The sequence below is a fragment of the Peromyscus leucopus genome, chromosome 16_21, assembly GCF_004664715.2.
Source record: "Peromyscus leucopus breed LL Stock chromosome 16_21, UCI_PerLeu_2.1, whole genome shotgun sequence".
Classification (NCBI taxonomy): Eukaryota; Metazoa; Chordata; class Mammalia; order Rodentia; family Cricetidae; genus Peromyscus; species Peromyscus leucopus.
The window spans coordinates 4,732,024-4,747,439 of record NC_051084.1 but is presented as its reverse complement, the minus strand read 5'-3'; the positions used below and the strand labels follow the sequence as shown (position 1 = coordinate 4,747,439).

The 15,416-nt window shown below is 54.7% G+C and overlaps 1 protein-coding gene across 2 annotated transcripts in view; it reads right to left on the bottom strand.

The window, feature by feature from the left end:
• The window catches only part of Foxp4 (forkhead box P4), a 54,591-nt gene extending 40,463 nt beyond the window's left edge, over window positions 1–14,128 (bottom strand). Inside the window, exon 1 of one of the 2 annotated variants that reach the window (XM_028887216.2) lies at window positions 13,673–14,128. The gene's annotated coding sequence lies outside the window, so the exon portion shown is untranslated. The remainder of the gene's footprint in view (window positions 1–13,672) is intronic. The other variant, XM_028887215.2, reaches the window with a different exon arrangement.
• Window positions 14,129–15,416: the final 1,288 nt, after the last annotated feature.

Here is a 15,416-nt window from a genome sequence, read left to right as displayed (position 1 = left end):
TTGGTAGAGGTGAAGGCTCCACTCACATTTTCTTCTGAGTATCTGTCCCTGAAAGGTGGCCACTTGTGGGGTTCTCTCTCCCTCCACAGCTAGCCAGTCAGGAGTATGTTGTACCAGCAAAGATCCTTCACCATTCATAGTTTCAAAAGGCATTTAGGCAGCACCAGTGTGTCTGCCTGTCTGCAGAGAACAGGCTTCGGATGCCATTCTAGAGCTCGCCTTCCCGTGAGGAGAGACAAATGAAAAAGTCATATAAATAGCACCTCTCAGATGAGATGAATTCTATCCAATGTGAGGATAAGGAATAAATGGGACTCTAATTTTTAAAAATATAGTACTTTTTATTCATTCTTGAGAATTTCATACATGCACACAGTGTCTTTTGATCATAGGAAGCCCCTCCCCACACTCAGGGCTCTACCTTAAATGGAGTCTGGATTGGGGAAGGCCTCTTGCTAAAAATGAGTTAGCTGTGAAGGATGAGTGGGCTCGGGCAGGCAGACTATAGCCTGAATGCTCCCCTCCCCACCAAACCCCCCCCACACACGTGACATTTCCTAGATCACATAGAAAGACAAACACGAACATGCGTGGAACACAGTATGGAGCCCACTTTTTTGCTTATTCCTTTCTTTCTGGCTATCCTGCTGACAAGTCTCTTCAGGGCCATCAACCTTGGTCCTGCAGTCAGCTGAGTGCAGCTCTCAAGTCGAGGACCCAGGGACTCAATGCATCTCTGACCTTCACTGGCTGCAGGCTGCTGGGAATAGGGAGAGCTCTGCAAGCAGCCACTCACTCGCTACCTACCGCTAACCCTCTCCTGGCATGATTCATGACATGAAACAGTGAGGTCACCAGCCTTAACCCTGGTGTCCAGATCTCTAATATGGGGCTGATACCAACAAGTCATCCTTTCCTCCAAGGATGCTTCGGAATCAAGTAAGACACAGTGCATGAGGGAGGTGGCCGGAGAGGGGCAGTTCCTGGGGCTCCCAAAGGCCTAGCTGCAGCCCCTCTCTGGAGTTTGAAAGTTCACCAGACCCCTTCCAGCCTTCTGTTCAGCTTCTGAGAAAAGTTAAGGTAGGACCCACAAACTGGAGAGCCTCTAAGGGCTGAGGATCCAGCTCAGTGGTATGAGCAAGGCCCACTATGAGCCAGGCCCTGATTTTCACCCCAGGCAACCAACACCCTCTCCCCAAGGTCCTGTCTGTGGATCAGGGGCTGGCACCTCAGCTTCCCTACACACCTGTGCCTGCGTGCCAAGGCAAAGATCCTCCATAAATGGCATGTGGCACCTTAAGAGCTACCCACCCCCAAATCTAGGGACCATGCAAGTCCTCTTAGCACAAAACTTCAGGGCTAGAGAGGCTTAAGCAAGTAGCAGGGCAAGGATGGACCCATTTCAAAGGGTCACCTGACCCACACAGCCCTTGACTGGGAATTTGTCCTGGGCTACCTTTGGAGGAGGGGTTTTCTCTCAAGTTTCAAAATTTTTTATTTTCTAATTCTAAAAGCAAAGGACATCTTGGTAGAATATTCTGGAGGGAGATGTATAGCTGGGTGTGGTGGTATATGCCTATAATCACAGAACAGGCTGAGCTAGGAGGAAAGAGTTTCAGGCTAGCCTGAGCTACATAGCTAGATCATGTCTTAAAAAACAAAAACCATGCCAGCGGTGGTGGCACACGCCTTTAATCCCAGCACTCAGGAGGTAGATGTAGACAGAGCCAGTCTGAGCTACAGAGAAATCCTGTCTTGAAAACCAAAAAACCCACACCAACCAGGTCTGGCATCCTAACCCTCTGGTCCTAGCACTTGGTAGGCAGAGGCAAGAGGGTCACTGGAAATTTGGGTCAGCCTGGTCTACACAACACGTTCAGAGTCCGACACATGGGCTGTTACCTGTCTTCACTTAGGAGAACAGGACGCTGCACATTTTGCTTAGAAGGTACAGTTACTTCTTCATCTTCATTGCTTTTCATTTTGATTTCGTTTTTTTTTCTGAGACACGATCTTACCAGGTAGACCAGGATGGTCTGGAACTCCCACAATCCTCCTGACTTTCCCGGTGCTGGGGTCACAAAGCCACTGCCAGGCTTTAGAGTTACTTTTTTTTTTTTTTTTTTTTTTTTTTTTTTTTTTTGAGGTCCTTATGGACCTCAAACTGGCAATTTTGCTGAAGATGACCTTGAACTCTTGACTCTCCTGCTTCCACCTCCCAAGTGCTCAAACTACAGGTATGTGCCTTCACTGCTCTGCTTTGGGACTGTGTATCTTTAAAGCTCTTGATCTCATTGGTGTCCACTGATTGGTGCCTGTTTGACCTTTCCTCCTGAAGGCTCACAAGGGCCATTTCCCTCCACTCCGAGACAGTCTCTGCATGAGGAAGCCAACACTGAGCCCCTGCGGCATGCACGAGCTCCTGGTAGAGAGGTGCAGGGGGGGCCTTGTCCTGCACCTGGTACTGGGTACATGTGGTGGGGATCTTGGCAAACAGAGGTGAAAAAACACAGCCCTAGCTGTTGGTGGAGTGAAAAGGATGATAGGCAAACAAAGGCACCCAAGGATCTTCCTGATGAAGGAGCCTTAAAAACAAAGCATCCCTACTTCTTCCTCTTGGTCAGTTAAATCGGACTCTGGGTGGCGGGGTGCATGCATGGCACCTCACACAGCTTTCTCCAGGATTCTGAACTACAGACACAGCCGGGGTGCAGAGACTGCCCGGCCCCTGCACCTGCCACTTTGCAAATGTTATGTCAGGCACAGAAGGATGGGGGCCCAGAGGGGCGTGGAACTCTGGAGGCCCAGAGGGGGTGTGGTACTCTGCAGAGGGGGCGTGGTACTCTGGAAAGGCCCCCTGCGGCCGGCGACTTCTGCACCCGGTCACAGGCAGTAAAAGGCTTCCAAAGCATAATTTGCCAATGTGTTTCCTTCTGTGTGTCTCTCTCTCTCTTCATGGTACTGGAGACTGAGCCTAAGTCCTCGTGTATGCCAGGCAAGGGCTTTACCACTGAGCTAAGATATTAACCCTTCAAAAAACCTTTTTTTCCCCTAAAGCGTCAGGTAGGGTTTCCCTAAGGGACCCAAGGCTGGCCTTGAACTCACTCTGTAATCTAAACAGGCCTTAAATGTGCCTCAGCCTCCTGAGCAGCTGGGATTATAGGTTCGGGCCTCAAGTGCAGCTTACACTTCCTAGTCACAGCCAATCCACGCAGAGTCCGACTGCCTCCACCATAGGCCGGCCCTCTTCTCTCCTCCACACTCCTGTGGCTCACTTTGAAAGAGGAACCAGTTTAAAGATGGCAAACAGCTTGACAAGGTCACCTGGTCCCAGACCCTTCCCGGCATCCCACCCCAGCCGTGCCAAACCCGCGGACCTGAGACACTCTTCACCGCCACTCTCTCTCCATTGCCCCTTTTACTACGGGGACCAGGACGTCACAATGTCTCCACCAGGCCTGGCGAGGGAGCCTCATTCAACACTCTTCCCTATCACCATGACCAAAAGGAAGGATTAACAGAGGCAGGGACGGGAGAGACAGAGAGAACCAGAGCCCACTCCATCTCATTAAGAAAGTAAACATAAGAGCCATCTAAGTGTCTAATTAAGCTTCTAATTAGTCCCTGCTTGTTACTAATGCAAATTAGATTACTCCGCTTAACTACAGCATGTCCACAACACCCTTGTTAATTGCGGCCTTTTGAAATTAAATTACTCCCTAATTAGCATATCAAAGCCATTGATTCGGAGCTGGGAAAGAAGAGGGCAAGAGGAGCCTAATGCCAAGTTTGGTTAATCAGACACAGCTAATTAAATAGTGACGTCTTACGTGGGGGGCCTGCCGGTTCAGGGGTAGGGGCTACCCATTCAGGGCCCAAATGACCATCTGGAGCCTGTCTGGAGCCGGGTTCTGGTGGTGCCCTTGGCACCAGAGGCTCCTGTAGGCTTGTGGCAGACCACCTGGTCTGGCACTCCATGGCCCTTGACCCAGGCCTGGCCCCTGTCTCCCCAGAAGATTTCTAGGCATGGCATTCAGGGACATCTTAGGCACCAATTCAGGGACATCTAATACATAACAACATGCAAATAGGCTAAGACTGAGCAAGTGTTCATGCACCTCTCTGTTCCTGTATCCAAGTTGGTTTCAGAAGGAGCCTCATTCTCTCTAGGCCTCAATGGGCCAGAACCCGCTTGTGATCCCATTCTTAGGGGACCTCCCTGTCAATTAATTGATAACAGGAGGCATCAAATCATTCTCTTGAGGATGTGAGATTCTGATGAAGGGAAATCTCATCGCTGGGGATCGGGTGGGAAGTGGTAGGCAATGATTCCTCTAATCAGGCTTCTGACGAAACAAGATGTACACAAGGAGGTAAGTTCTGAGTGGGAGCAGGTAACGGGGTGACGACTTCTGCAGAGGGCCCTACCTGGACGGGGATGGGCCCCTTGACACTTGCACAGCCTCTGGAAGCATAAGGCCTTAAAATTCACTTCAGGGGGAAAGGGGGAACCGACTTGCTAGGATTGGAGCTAAATGGCATTTGGTTTATTAACCCCAGAAACCACCAAAACCAGCAAGAACTGCCCACCAATGTCAATTCTTAGCAGCATGGGAATGCGGATTGGATTTGGGCAAGGAGCCATTGCCAGAAAGACTCTTTGGAGTCTTTTGAGGCAGCTTCTCCCCAACCCCCACCCCCCACCCCCATTCTCCTTAAAGAATACTGGGATCATGCAAGTCAGGCAGTGGTGGTGCCCGCCTTTAACCCCAGCAGAGATCTCTGTGAGTTCAAAGACATCCTGGTTTTCAGAGCTCCAGGAAAGCCAGGACTATACAGAGAAACCCTGTCTCAAAACAACAACAACAACAACAAAACAAACAAACAAAAAAAAAACCAAACCTAGGACCAAGCAAATGTCCATGTGAAAAGAAAATATGTAAACCGGATTTAATTTCTATAATCCCAGAAATTTTAAGACAGAGTCAGGAGAATATATATGAACTTAAGGCCAGCCCCAGCTACAAAGTAAGACCTTGTTTCAAAAGGAAGGGAAGGAGGGAGGGGACAGGGGGGGGAGAGGGAGGAAGGGAAGGAGGGAGGGAAGGATGGGAGGGAGAGAAGGAAGGGAGGGAGGGAGAGAAGGAAGGAAGGAAGGAAGGAAGGAAGGAAAGAAAGATAAGGAAAGGAAAGATCCTTGGCCAGGTGGTGGTGGTGGCGAAAGATCCTTGGCTGGGTGGTGGTGGTGGCGGCGGCGGCGGCGGCGGCGGCGGCGGCGGCGGCGGCGGCGCACGCCTTTAATCCCAGCACTCGGGAGGCAGAGCCAGGTGGATCTCTGTGAGTTTGAGGCCAGCCTGGGCTACCAAGTGAGTCCCAGGAAAGGCGCAAAGCTACATAGAGAAACCCTGTCTCGAAAAACCAAAAAAAAAAAAAAAAAAAAAAAAAAAAAAGAAAAGAAAAGAAAAGAAAAGATGCGGAGTTGGAGATGGCTTGGTGGTTCAGAGCACTGGCCTCTCTTCCAGAGCATCCTGTGGGAGCCAGGCACACATGTGGTGCACAGACATACATGCAGGCAAAGCACCCACACACATGAAAGAAAAAGAAAGGAAAGATGCTAGGTAATATGCTCTCAGTAGCTACGATGGCCACTACAGAGGCCAGGGAGAATGAACTGTCACCCAGCCTCAGTGTGTCCTCAACGGCACACAAATGTGGGCTGTGCTTGGTTGCTCAAAGGAAGCCCAAGTGGGGATAGCTATGTGACATCTACCACGGGCTGAACTGTGTGGCAGCCAAGGAAAAGTAGGGGTGAAGCCTGTCAACATGAGATGTCACCCCCACCCCCAAAAGCAGGGGTGAAGCCAGTCAACGTGTGATGTCACCCCCACCCCCGAAATAAGCATTTCAAGAGACAAGTTCCCTAACAGTGATTCCATCTCAGACCTCGGCCCTGGGCCCCCTGGTCCTTGTCGAAGGGGAGTGATAATCACACCTTGGGAATCACCAGGATGTGGGGTAGGGGAGGATGAAGCTATAAGCCAATGGTTCTCAACCTTCCTGTCGCTGGGACCCTTCAACACAAACGACACATGCTGTGTTGACCCCGGCCATAAAATTATTTCATTTCTACTTCATAACTGTAATTTTGCTACTGTTAAATTAATCATAATGTAAATATCAGCTAGGCAGCTCCTGTGGGGTCTCGACCTACAGGTTGAGAACTGCTGTTCTTTGCTGCGTGATTCTTGGCTGGGAGGTATCTTATACAGCCTTCCCCACGCCATCTCTCACTCAAGGGATGCAGCCAGGACTTCCACATGCTTTTGAATGACATTAAGAGCTGGTTCCTGAAGACACTTATCCTGGCTCTCGGAAGCTGCGGTGGGGGGCGGGGGTCCATACCTGTGCCCTCTGCCCTAACTGATAAATCATCTGCCAAGGGCGACAACTTCTAAATAACTCCTAAAAATGATGGAACGGTGTAGCTGGCATTTTCTTTGGGCCACCAACCAGCTCCCAAATAAAGACAGGGAGACATTATTAATTATGAATGCTCGGCCTTGGCTTAGGCTTCCCCACTCGCTCTTATAACTGATTTTAACCTGTTTCTCTTCATCTACGTTTTGCCTCTGGGCTTCTTACCTTTCTTTCATTCTGTATGTCCTGTTCCAGCTTCCTCTGTGTCTGTCTGTCTGGCCTTGGCGTCTCTTCTTTCTTCTTCCACACTGTCCCAACTAAAACCCACGCTATGCCCTCCCTGCTACTTCCTGTCAACTAGGTGCCAACTCCGCCTCTCTGAGCCCAGGTTGATTTTATTTAATTAATGAAGATGCAACACGTCTTTACATAGTTAAACCAATGCAGCATAAACACATGCAACACATCTTTGCCTAGTTAAACAGATATTCCACACAGAGCAGGACAGCAGGAGGCAGGGGCCAGTGAGCCGGCTCAGCAGGCAAAGGCGCTTGCCACCAAGCCTGACGGACCCAAGTTTGATTCCCAGAATCCATGCGGTAGGAGAGAACCGACTCCCAAAAGCTGTCCTTGGACTTCTACATGTTTGTCATGGCACATGTTCATGTGTGCACACACAAAATGTTAAAAAAAAAATCGTGAGAGACACCTACTTTAATCCTTCTGCGTGTCTCTCTTTCCCTCTCAAGATGTAGTGGTTCCAACCCCTCCCAAGTTCCAGCCCCTGGAGCACACAGGTCAGGGGCAGAGACAACCCCTGAAGGGTGAGGTTTTGTTTATTTAAGGGGAAACCAAATAGAGAGAGGTAGACTCCCCGAAAAGGCGAGGCCAGCCAGTGCCCAGCTGGAGGCATCCATCCACGCCAAACCGGGCAAAGGGGCTCACAGCAGCACTTTGATTTTAGAAAATATGTGAAATTAAAAGCAGAAAGGAAGAGTTTGGGGGAAGGGTGAGGCTGTCCTGGTAAGTGGGGGAGGGGGGGCAGAAACACACAAGGGCCAAGCTGCAGCCTGCCTCACGGAGCTCTCTCTCCCAACGAGATTCAATTAATTGATAACAAGAGGCATCAAATTAATTTCTGGAGGATGTGAGATTCTGATGAAGGGAAATCTCGTCGATGGGGATCAGGCAAGAGGAGGTGGGCAGCACCCCTTTTAATCAGGCTCTGGCTGTCTAATTGGCAGAGAGGAGGCTTGCATGAGTCACAGGGTCCCTTGCCCTGAGTTCCACAGCACCCCCTTCAGGAAACCCCTTCAGAGGCAGTAGGCCAGGAACATGCTGTTGGGACAAAGACTGTGGCCATCCTCATCTGAGGCCAGGAAGAGTCAGCGGTCATTCACTGATAGCACTTTAGGAAACCTGACACTCACAGAGAACAGCATTCCCAGGGCCAGACAGTGAGTTAGGACATCGGTGGCAGTGCCTTAGAGGGACCCCACAGTGTACCTGGAGGACCCAGAGAGTCATACCTGAGCACAGGGGGCAGAGGGACACTCTGTAGCAAAACACAGATCATAACGTCTGAGCCTGCGCAACTGGTTCAAGCCTCCCAGGCAGAGGTGGCTGGAAGTCTGGGCTCTGGTGGGTTAGGTCTCATGCTTGCTTTCCTAGGCTCAGGTCTCAGTCGCCTGTGACCTTCCATCAAGGGTAAGGATGTTTGATGCTCTTGGGACTCAGGGAAGATGCCCTGGGAGCCATTCGGAGCTCCCAGACACTGTGCTCCAACTAGGCAGAAGGGGAGGTAGCATGTGGCCACTGGGGGAAACCCAGGAGAGAGTCTCCCAAGGGACCATAGATAAGACCCTCAGCACAGCCTACTGCTCCGAGGGCCACCAGCCCCCACCTCTGCTCCCCTAGCAACTCCCAGCAGCTGCCCTCACTAGACCGTGGGCACATCTGGATGTTTCATTACTTCCCTCAAGTTCTCTCCGGCAGGGCATTTTCCTTCCTCCACACAGGAGTTCCTGCAGAAAAGAAGGGGGTCAGTCTTTGGGGGTGACTTCTTTAGACCTGGGGCCACTAGAAATGTGGACTCCGAGAAATGCAGGTCCAGGCAGAATTGTGTCCCAGGAGTCAGCTTTGGTTTGGCAGGATTGAGGAACCCGGAACTCAGCCCGCCTCACCTGCCCATGCCTCCATTTCCCCCCGCTGCCTCAGCACACATGCCCTGTGAGAACCCCGCCAGCCTCTCTTGTGCCCAGCGCCCACCTCAAAGATCCACATTCCCTTTCTTACTGCATTTCGTGTCTTCTGAGTTACAAGAGAGCCCCCTCTTATTTCCTTCTCTGGGTCCTGCCAATGTGTCTGCTGCACACAGCAGGCACGGGGGTTTGTGGAACGGACGGACATCCTGGAGCGCTCATCTCTATTCCCCAAATCCTGACCGTCCTCAAGTCTGGCAGCCATCACCTTTCCCTCTCTCCCTTCCTGCCAGTCAGAATTCTGAGGCATGCCATGCTCCACAACTGACAGACAGACAGATAGATAGATAGACACAGACAGACAGACAGACAGACAGACAGATTTGGGTCACTTCTGCCTCCCTCCCTACTTCAAACAAATGACATTCTTAATTCTGCATACTGTCCTACTATGAGGAAATCTGCCATTTGCTCCCCCTGCCCATTTACATGGTAGTGGCTGGGGTCAGATGCCATCAGAACCAACTCCGGTGGGAAAGCAAACACCCTTTACCTCTCTCCGGCACCACCCATGCAGCCCAGCCATCCCGAGGCAGTGGTGCAGAGGAAGAGCCCCAGGAGAGGAGGAGACACCTGGGGCTGGAGGCACAGGTTTCTGATGGGGCTGGGGAGATGATGCATGGCTTTATTGCAGGCAAGTGAACGAAAGCGCGCGCGCGTGCGCGCGCGCATGCGCGCGCACGTGTGTGTGTGTGCGTGCGTGTATGTGTCCATCCATCTGTCCTGGAACTAAGGGGGGTGGTACAACAAAGAAGTCTACGTGGCCCCTCACTCTGTGGTTCTATGCAGAAGGTATCTTTTGTGGGGTGCTTTTGTTTTCCAGCCCACACAGTGTGCCCCAAGACTTCTGAGAGCACGCACAGTCAGAGGTCAAAGGCAGCAAGCAGGGTTCCCACTGAGACCCGGGATTGGTGTGATCAGTAGTAAGGAAAAGTGTTCATTTCCATAGAAAATTCCAGATGGTGGTGGGAAGGACAGACAACAACTTCAGGCTCCCTGCAGGAAAGGTTCTTGCTTCTCTGAGATGACCGTTCAGAGGTAAGTCCCAAATCTGAGGCTTTCTGCCTGATGGATTCCTGTAAGGAAGGAGGCTCCATGCCCAAACACTAGGAATCTTCCCTTTTGAAAAGAGGAGATGCTAGTCTTCCAGTACTTCTCTTCTCCTCAGTCTTCTGGAGAGTTCTGTTCATGTGTACTTGTCTCTACTACAACCTTAAGAAGGCCTAAAGCACAAGCCAGGGTAGGTGCAGACAAGGAGTGCAGACCTACTAGAGGCAAGCAGGACCTACAGCCCAGCAAACCAGGGAGAGGAGGCTGGGCCAGGCTGATGAAGAGGTCAGTCCTCTAGCCCTGCCCTTCTCCCTTGCCCAAAGCAGAGGCTCCAGTCCCTGGCTGTTCCGGAGCCCAGCAATCTGGTCCCAGCTCTGAGCCCGGGCAGCAGTGGAAACCTCACACAAGTTAGCACTTCTCTCTGGCTTAATTTTCCAGCCTATAAAGTGAAGGTTTATACTCCAATATTCCCAGTATTCGGCCCAGTAAGTGGCCTGGCAGTGCTGGTAAGCTAGTTAAAGAAAAGAAACTGAAGAGTGCCATCATTGGAAGGCATTGTGATGGCCAGACACTTGCTCGGGTGTGAAACTTTACCTCCCATTCAACTCCCCGGCCGCCATTCCACCCTGGGCATTGTTGACCTACTTTACAACCTAAGAAAATTGAGGTTCCAGCAGCTTAATTAAGTTCCCTAGAGCCCTATCTAAGCGCCAAGTTCTAAAGCCCTTTTCGCTCCGACACACGTACGGCCCTGGGGAGGCACGGAAACCCTGCCTCGGGTTCTAGGGCTCCCGAACCACCTCAGAGGGAGCTATTACTGGCCAATGGAGGCACTGAATCCTGGCAAAAATAGGCCCCTGGCTGCCTTGGGCCTGGGGAAGCTGAGACAGGACAGGAAAGGGGATGGGAGCAGAGAAACTGAGGAGCCCCTAGGATGGAAGGAAGTTGGCACTGTTTGGGCAATAATAAAAGCTTGGGCTCCAGTGCATTGCCTCTAGAGGGTGAGATCTTCCAAAAGTACCGTGGGCAGTGAAGGGTTAAAAATGTAGGCCAGGAAGGATGGCTTCGTGGGGCGATGCCGCTTCCCTCCTTCACACAGTCCTCTGAAACCAAACCCCGTCCACGCCACCCTGCCCACCCATCACATCTGTCATCCATTGCAGTAAGCTGAGGTCCACGAGGCTCCGGAGATCAGCACCCTAGGACCCAGCCTGGGATCTGCCCAGGCAAGGCAGGGGCTCGGCAAACATTGAGGAAATGATCAAAGAAAGCCACCCTCTTCCAGTCCTCCTGGAGCCCTCCCCTGCTAGGAAAAGGTGTGCTTGGAGTCAGGGCCCAGCAGGGCATATGCACATTCCTGTCAGAAAGGTAGAGGGGAGGGGTGGGGATGTCTAGGAAGGAACAGGCCAGGGCCTCCAGCAAGTTGGGCCTGGCCAGCCCTGCTTGCCCGTGCTCAGAGGTTCCTCAACTCCAACCCAGCCCTAGCCTCGGAAGAGACTGTAGCCTGCAGACGTCTCCTCCAACTTCCAAGGTTGGAGCTAGGGTAAAATATAGTGAGGTGTGTGTGGAGCACCTATAATCCCAGAATCCCAGAGGCTGTGGCAGAAGGGCATAGTATGAGGCCGGCCTAGACAGTCTCAAGTCTCCCCAACCCTCCCAGGAAACAAAACCAAACCAAACCAACAAAACACAATCAGGTCCTGTTTACAAAACAAAACAAAAACAACTAAACACAAGCAAGCACTCAAGGGTCCCCGCAAGTTGAGGTTCGGAAACCACGGGGTCTGCAGCAAGTGTGGAAGAAAGAGGGGGGTCCCAGAAAGGCCCTGATACCAGGCTACCTTGTCCAACAGACTGGAGTGGTGGTCCGCTGCACATTCTTTACACGCGCTGTTCTAAGGGTTCCTCAGAGCCAGCAAGCCATCCCAGTGCCCCTCCAACCTCCAGATGACAGTCCCTGAATCACCCCGGCAAGGTAAAAGTTTCTCAAGTTTAAGGAGAAAAAAAAGAGAAAGAAGAAAAGCCTGCAGACTTCCCCACAGCGGTTTTCCGCGGGGGCGGGCAGAGGTCGTCTGAGGCCGACCGCTCCCCTTCAGGAGCCTCCCCCTGGCTCCTTGGTTGATCTCAACCAGGGGCTTAAAATGCCGGTGCCGCAGGGCACCTAGGCCAAGGGGCCGGCCCATTGAGGTTCGCGGGGGGTGGGGGGGGGGGTGGAGGCTAAGCTTCGCCAGGACGCGGTGGAACAGCATGGACCACCCGCTGCTCCTTTCTTCGTGGGAGATGGGACACTCGGGCAAACCACAATGACTGTCGCGGAAGCAGCGCTCACTCTCCCGACCCTGAATTCCAGACCCAACGCCGTCGACTGCCAATCCAGGCAAAGACGCTTTAAGTTCAAGGTAAAAATCCCGCATTAGCCAAAACTCTTTTCGGATTGCTCCGGAACCGTCAAACGGTGGCATCAGACTCAGGTTTGTTCCTCCTGGTCTCCAAGCCTACCCAGCTCGGAGCGCCCCGGTCCACCGGGTGGGCAGACCCGTGCAAGGGTGCACCAACACGCGCTTATCTCCAGATATCTGAAATCCCAGGTGCCAAGCAAAGGAACGTGGAAACACGCGCGGTAGTGTTGGCATAAGAGGCCCAGGGTGCACGGGAGAGGGGTACTGTCTGAGAGCAAGGACAGCCCCCCCATACCCTTGTCCTCCCAACCTACAGAGTAGGCAGGCGGATGCTACATGAGGGTGTTCACGCGGTTGCCTCAGTTGGGGGGGTGGGGAGTCAATCTGTGATGGTCAGGGCCTCTGCCTCAGAATCCGCGTCCCACGAAATCCCACGTTCCTCCACACAGGTGGCCGCGGCCCCCGGTCTCTAAGGGCACTCAACTCAATTCTGGCGCCACCGGGTTCTGCTCCGGCGCAGCCCAAGAAGCACAAGTTTTACGTAGAAGCGGAGTGCAAGGGCTGGGCACCGCCGAGGGTGGCCGCGGGTCAGAGAGGTGTTGGGGAGACGAAAGGACTGTCTAGCGAGTCACCAGTCCTCGGTCTGGAGGAATGGGGTCCAGCTTGGTCACTCCGGCAGCCTCATCCCTGGTGGCACTGGGCCCTCCCTCCAGTCACTTAATCCCCCCACTACCCCGCAGGAGCTCTGTCCCGATGGGGAGGGTATCCACCAGGTCAGTCCGCCACCGACCAGCTCTAACACACAAAAACCACAGGGGCCATTTCCAGTCTCTCTCAAGTCCCCGAGAAGTTTTCCGCGCTATCTCAGAGGTGATTAAGGGATGCGGGGAAAGAGGGTTGGCTACTCTCAGCACTTCCGAAGTGCGACCAAGGCGACGAGGTGTTTGAGACTGTTGGTCGTCCCCCCCTCGTCCCCCCCCCACTCAAGTCCTTCTGCCTCCTGCTAGTCCTGGGGAGTCCCGGGCAGACTGGACTTGGGGGGATCCCACTTCACCACTTCCCTTCCCGGCTCAGGAAAGTCCGGGCCGGGAGTATTCTTTGTCTCACTCCGGGAGGGGGGGGGTCGCGCCCCCTAACACCCCATTCCCAGCAGCGAGGCCAGAAGGGGGCGGAGCCCAGATTCTTGGGGCAGGGCGGGCCTCAGTGGCCTCTCCAAGCCGCCCCCATGGCCGGCTTCCCGCTGCCCCCCAGCCCCGCGTCGCAGCCCCCACCTGTTCCCCCGGCAGCTCCAGTCGGCTGGGGGCCCGGGCCGGGGGCAGGGTTTCGTAGCTCCCCGGGGTCAGTGCGACGCGGCCGGCCCCGGCTAGAACAAAGTGCTCCGGCCCCGGGCCGGCTCCTCCCGGCGCCCGGCGCGCCTCGGGCCGGCAGTTTGCAAACACAAAGTGAGCCAAGGAGCAGGCGAGAGAGTGAGCTAGCTGGGGAGTTCGACGAGTCGTCAGCCCAGCCCCCACCCGGGTCCCTGGGGTCCCTGGATCGGCCACCTACCTGTCCGGCCCGGCCGCTCAGTGCGGGCTCCGGCCCGTCAGCCCGCACGGGGCATGGGGCTCGCTCGGGTCGCAGCCCGGGCCCGCCGCCACCCGCCGGGACTGCCCCTGCGCGCCGCCCCGCTCCGAGGCGATCTTTCCAGCGCCGATCGCCGCGCGCCTCAGCCCCTCGGGGGCATCGCACTTTATAGGATGGCTCGGCTCTCTCCGGCTTCCGATCGTCCTTCCCCGAGCTCCCGCGACGCTCCTGAGCTCGCTCCGGCTCCGGGGCTCCGGGACCCCGGCGTCCCCGCCCCCGGCCCAGCCCTGGTTCCGGCCCGGGCTCCTCCCCGCCGCGCCGCGGCCGCCTGCGCCGCGCCCTGATCGCGTGCTGGGGGGCTCCGTCCCGGCCGCCGGTGGCACTGTCCGGCCCGCAGGGGCGGCCGGCTCCGGACTCCGAGGGGCTGCGACTGAGCCCCGGCTGCGAGTGGCTGCGAGCGGGCGGCTCGCGGGCGGGGCGCACCGGGCGGGGGACCGGAGGGGTGGAGGGAAGGAGGGAGCGCGCGGAGCGACGGGGAGGAGGGAGCGAACGAGAGAGAGGCGGAGGGAGGGGAGACTAACTTCTAGTGCTACCATAATTCGCCTAAAGCAGGTGCAGCCACTTTTCCCCCCGCGAGGCGGCCAGCGGCGAGCCGAAGAAGACCACGTGGACCAAACTTTGGGGAAGGAAAAATGGGGACGTGGGGCTACAGATCTGCCAAAGTAGATAGGCCGCAGAGGTTCACCCTGGCCTGGGGACCCATCCTACGGGACGCTTTATAAACTCTGGCCTTTTCCAGGAGCCTGGAGGTACGGCCAAGTCCTGCTGGCACACGGTTCACTGGTTTCGGGCGGGCTGCGCCTGGCGCGGGGAGTGGTCAGGGGCCCCCCGAGTCCGCAGCCGGCGTCCGGCGCGGGCCCTGCCTTGTCTCCTTCCGACTCCCCACTGTGTGGGGGCTGGGGCTGGGGAGGCTCTTTCTGGGCTTTGTGAACAGTCGTTCTTCCAGCCCCGCGCACGCGCTGCCTCGGTCTGCAGAGGGGAATTTCCTATAAAGTGCTGTGAGAACCAATGAAGAGGAGGCTTCGGGCTGGATCCACGCGGGCCGAGCGCAGAGCAAAGTCGAGGCAATTATCTGAACAAATTAGATTGTAAACAAAACTCGGCGTCCCTGAATACCGCTTGTGCCCAGGGGGACTGAGAGGATGGGGTGGGTGGGTGGAGGTGGGGACCGTGGTGCGTGTTTGGGTTGGGAGGGGGAAGTCCGGGCACGGAAAGGCCCTCGTTCTGAGGGGGAGGGCTAAGTTGGGTAGCAGGCGCCAGGCTCAGACTGGTGGAGACCTGAAAAAAATCCTCCCACTTTCTACCCCAAACATTTTCCCTGTCTGGGTGTGTGAAGTAGTGAGGGACGCCCCAGGGTCCCTCCGTGGTTGCCCCCACCCTGCCCAGTGATGCCAGGTCCCCTGGTCCTTGATGTGGGATGAGAGCAAGAAGGCAGTGCCCCTGGAAGGCCCTGTTGGCCTCAGGTTACCCTGCAGGTGGCCAAGGACAGGCAGACCATGCCTCAGTGGAGCTGGTTAAGGACTGGGCCTACTTTCCTAGGGACACATATTTTGGAGAAAACTCTTTAAAAACGGGTCTCAGAGGTGGCGCTCAACTTGAGCTGTTTCAGCTCACTTATTCTGCCTTTTTTCTGTGGGAGCTACAGCCAGGAGTATACACAGGTCTA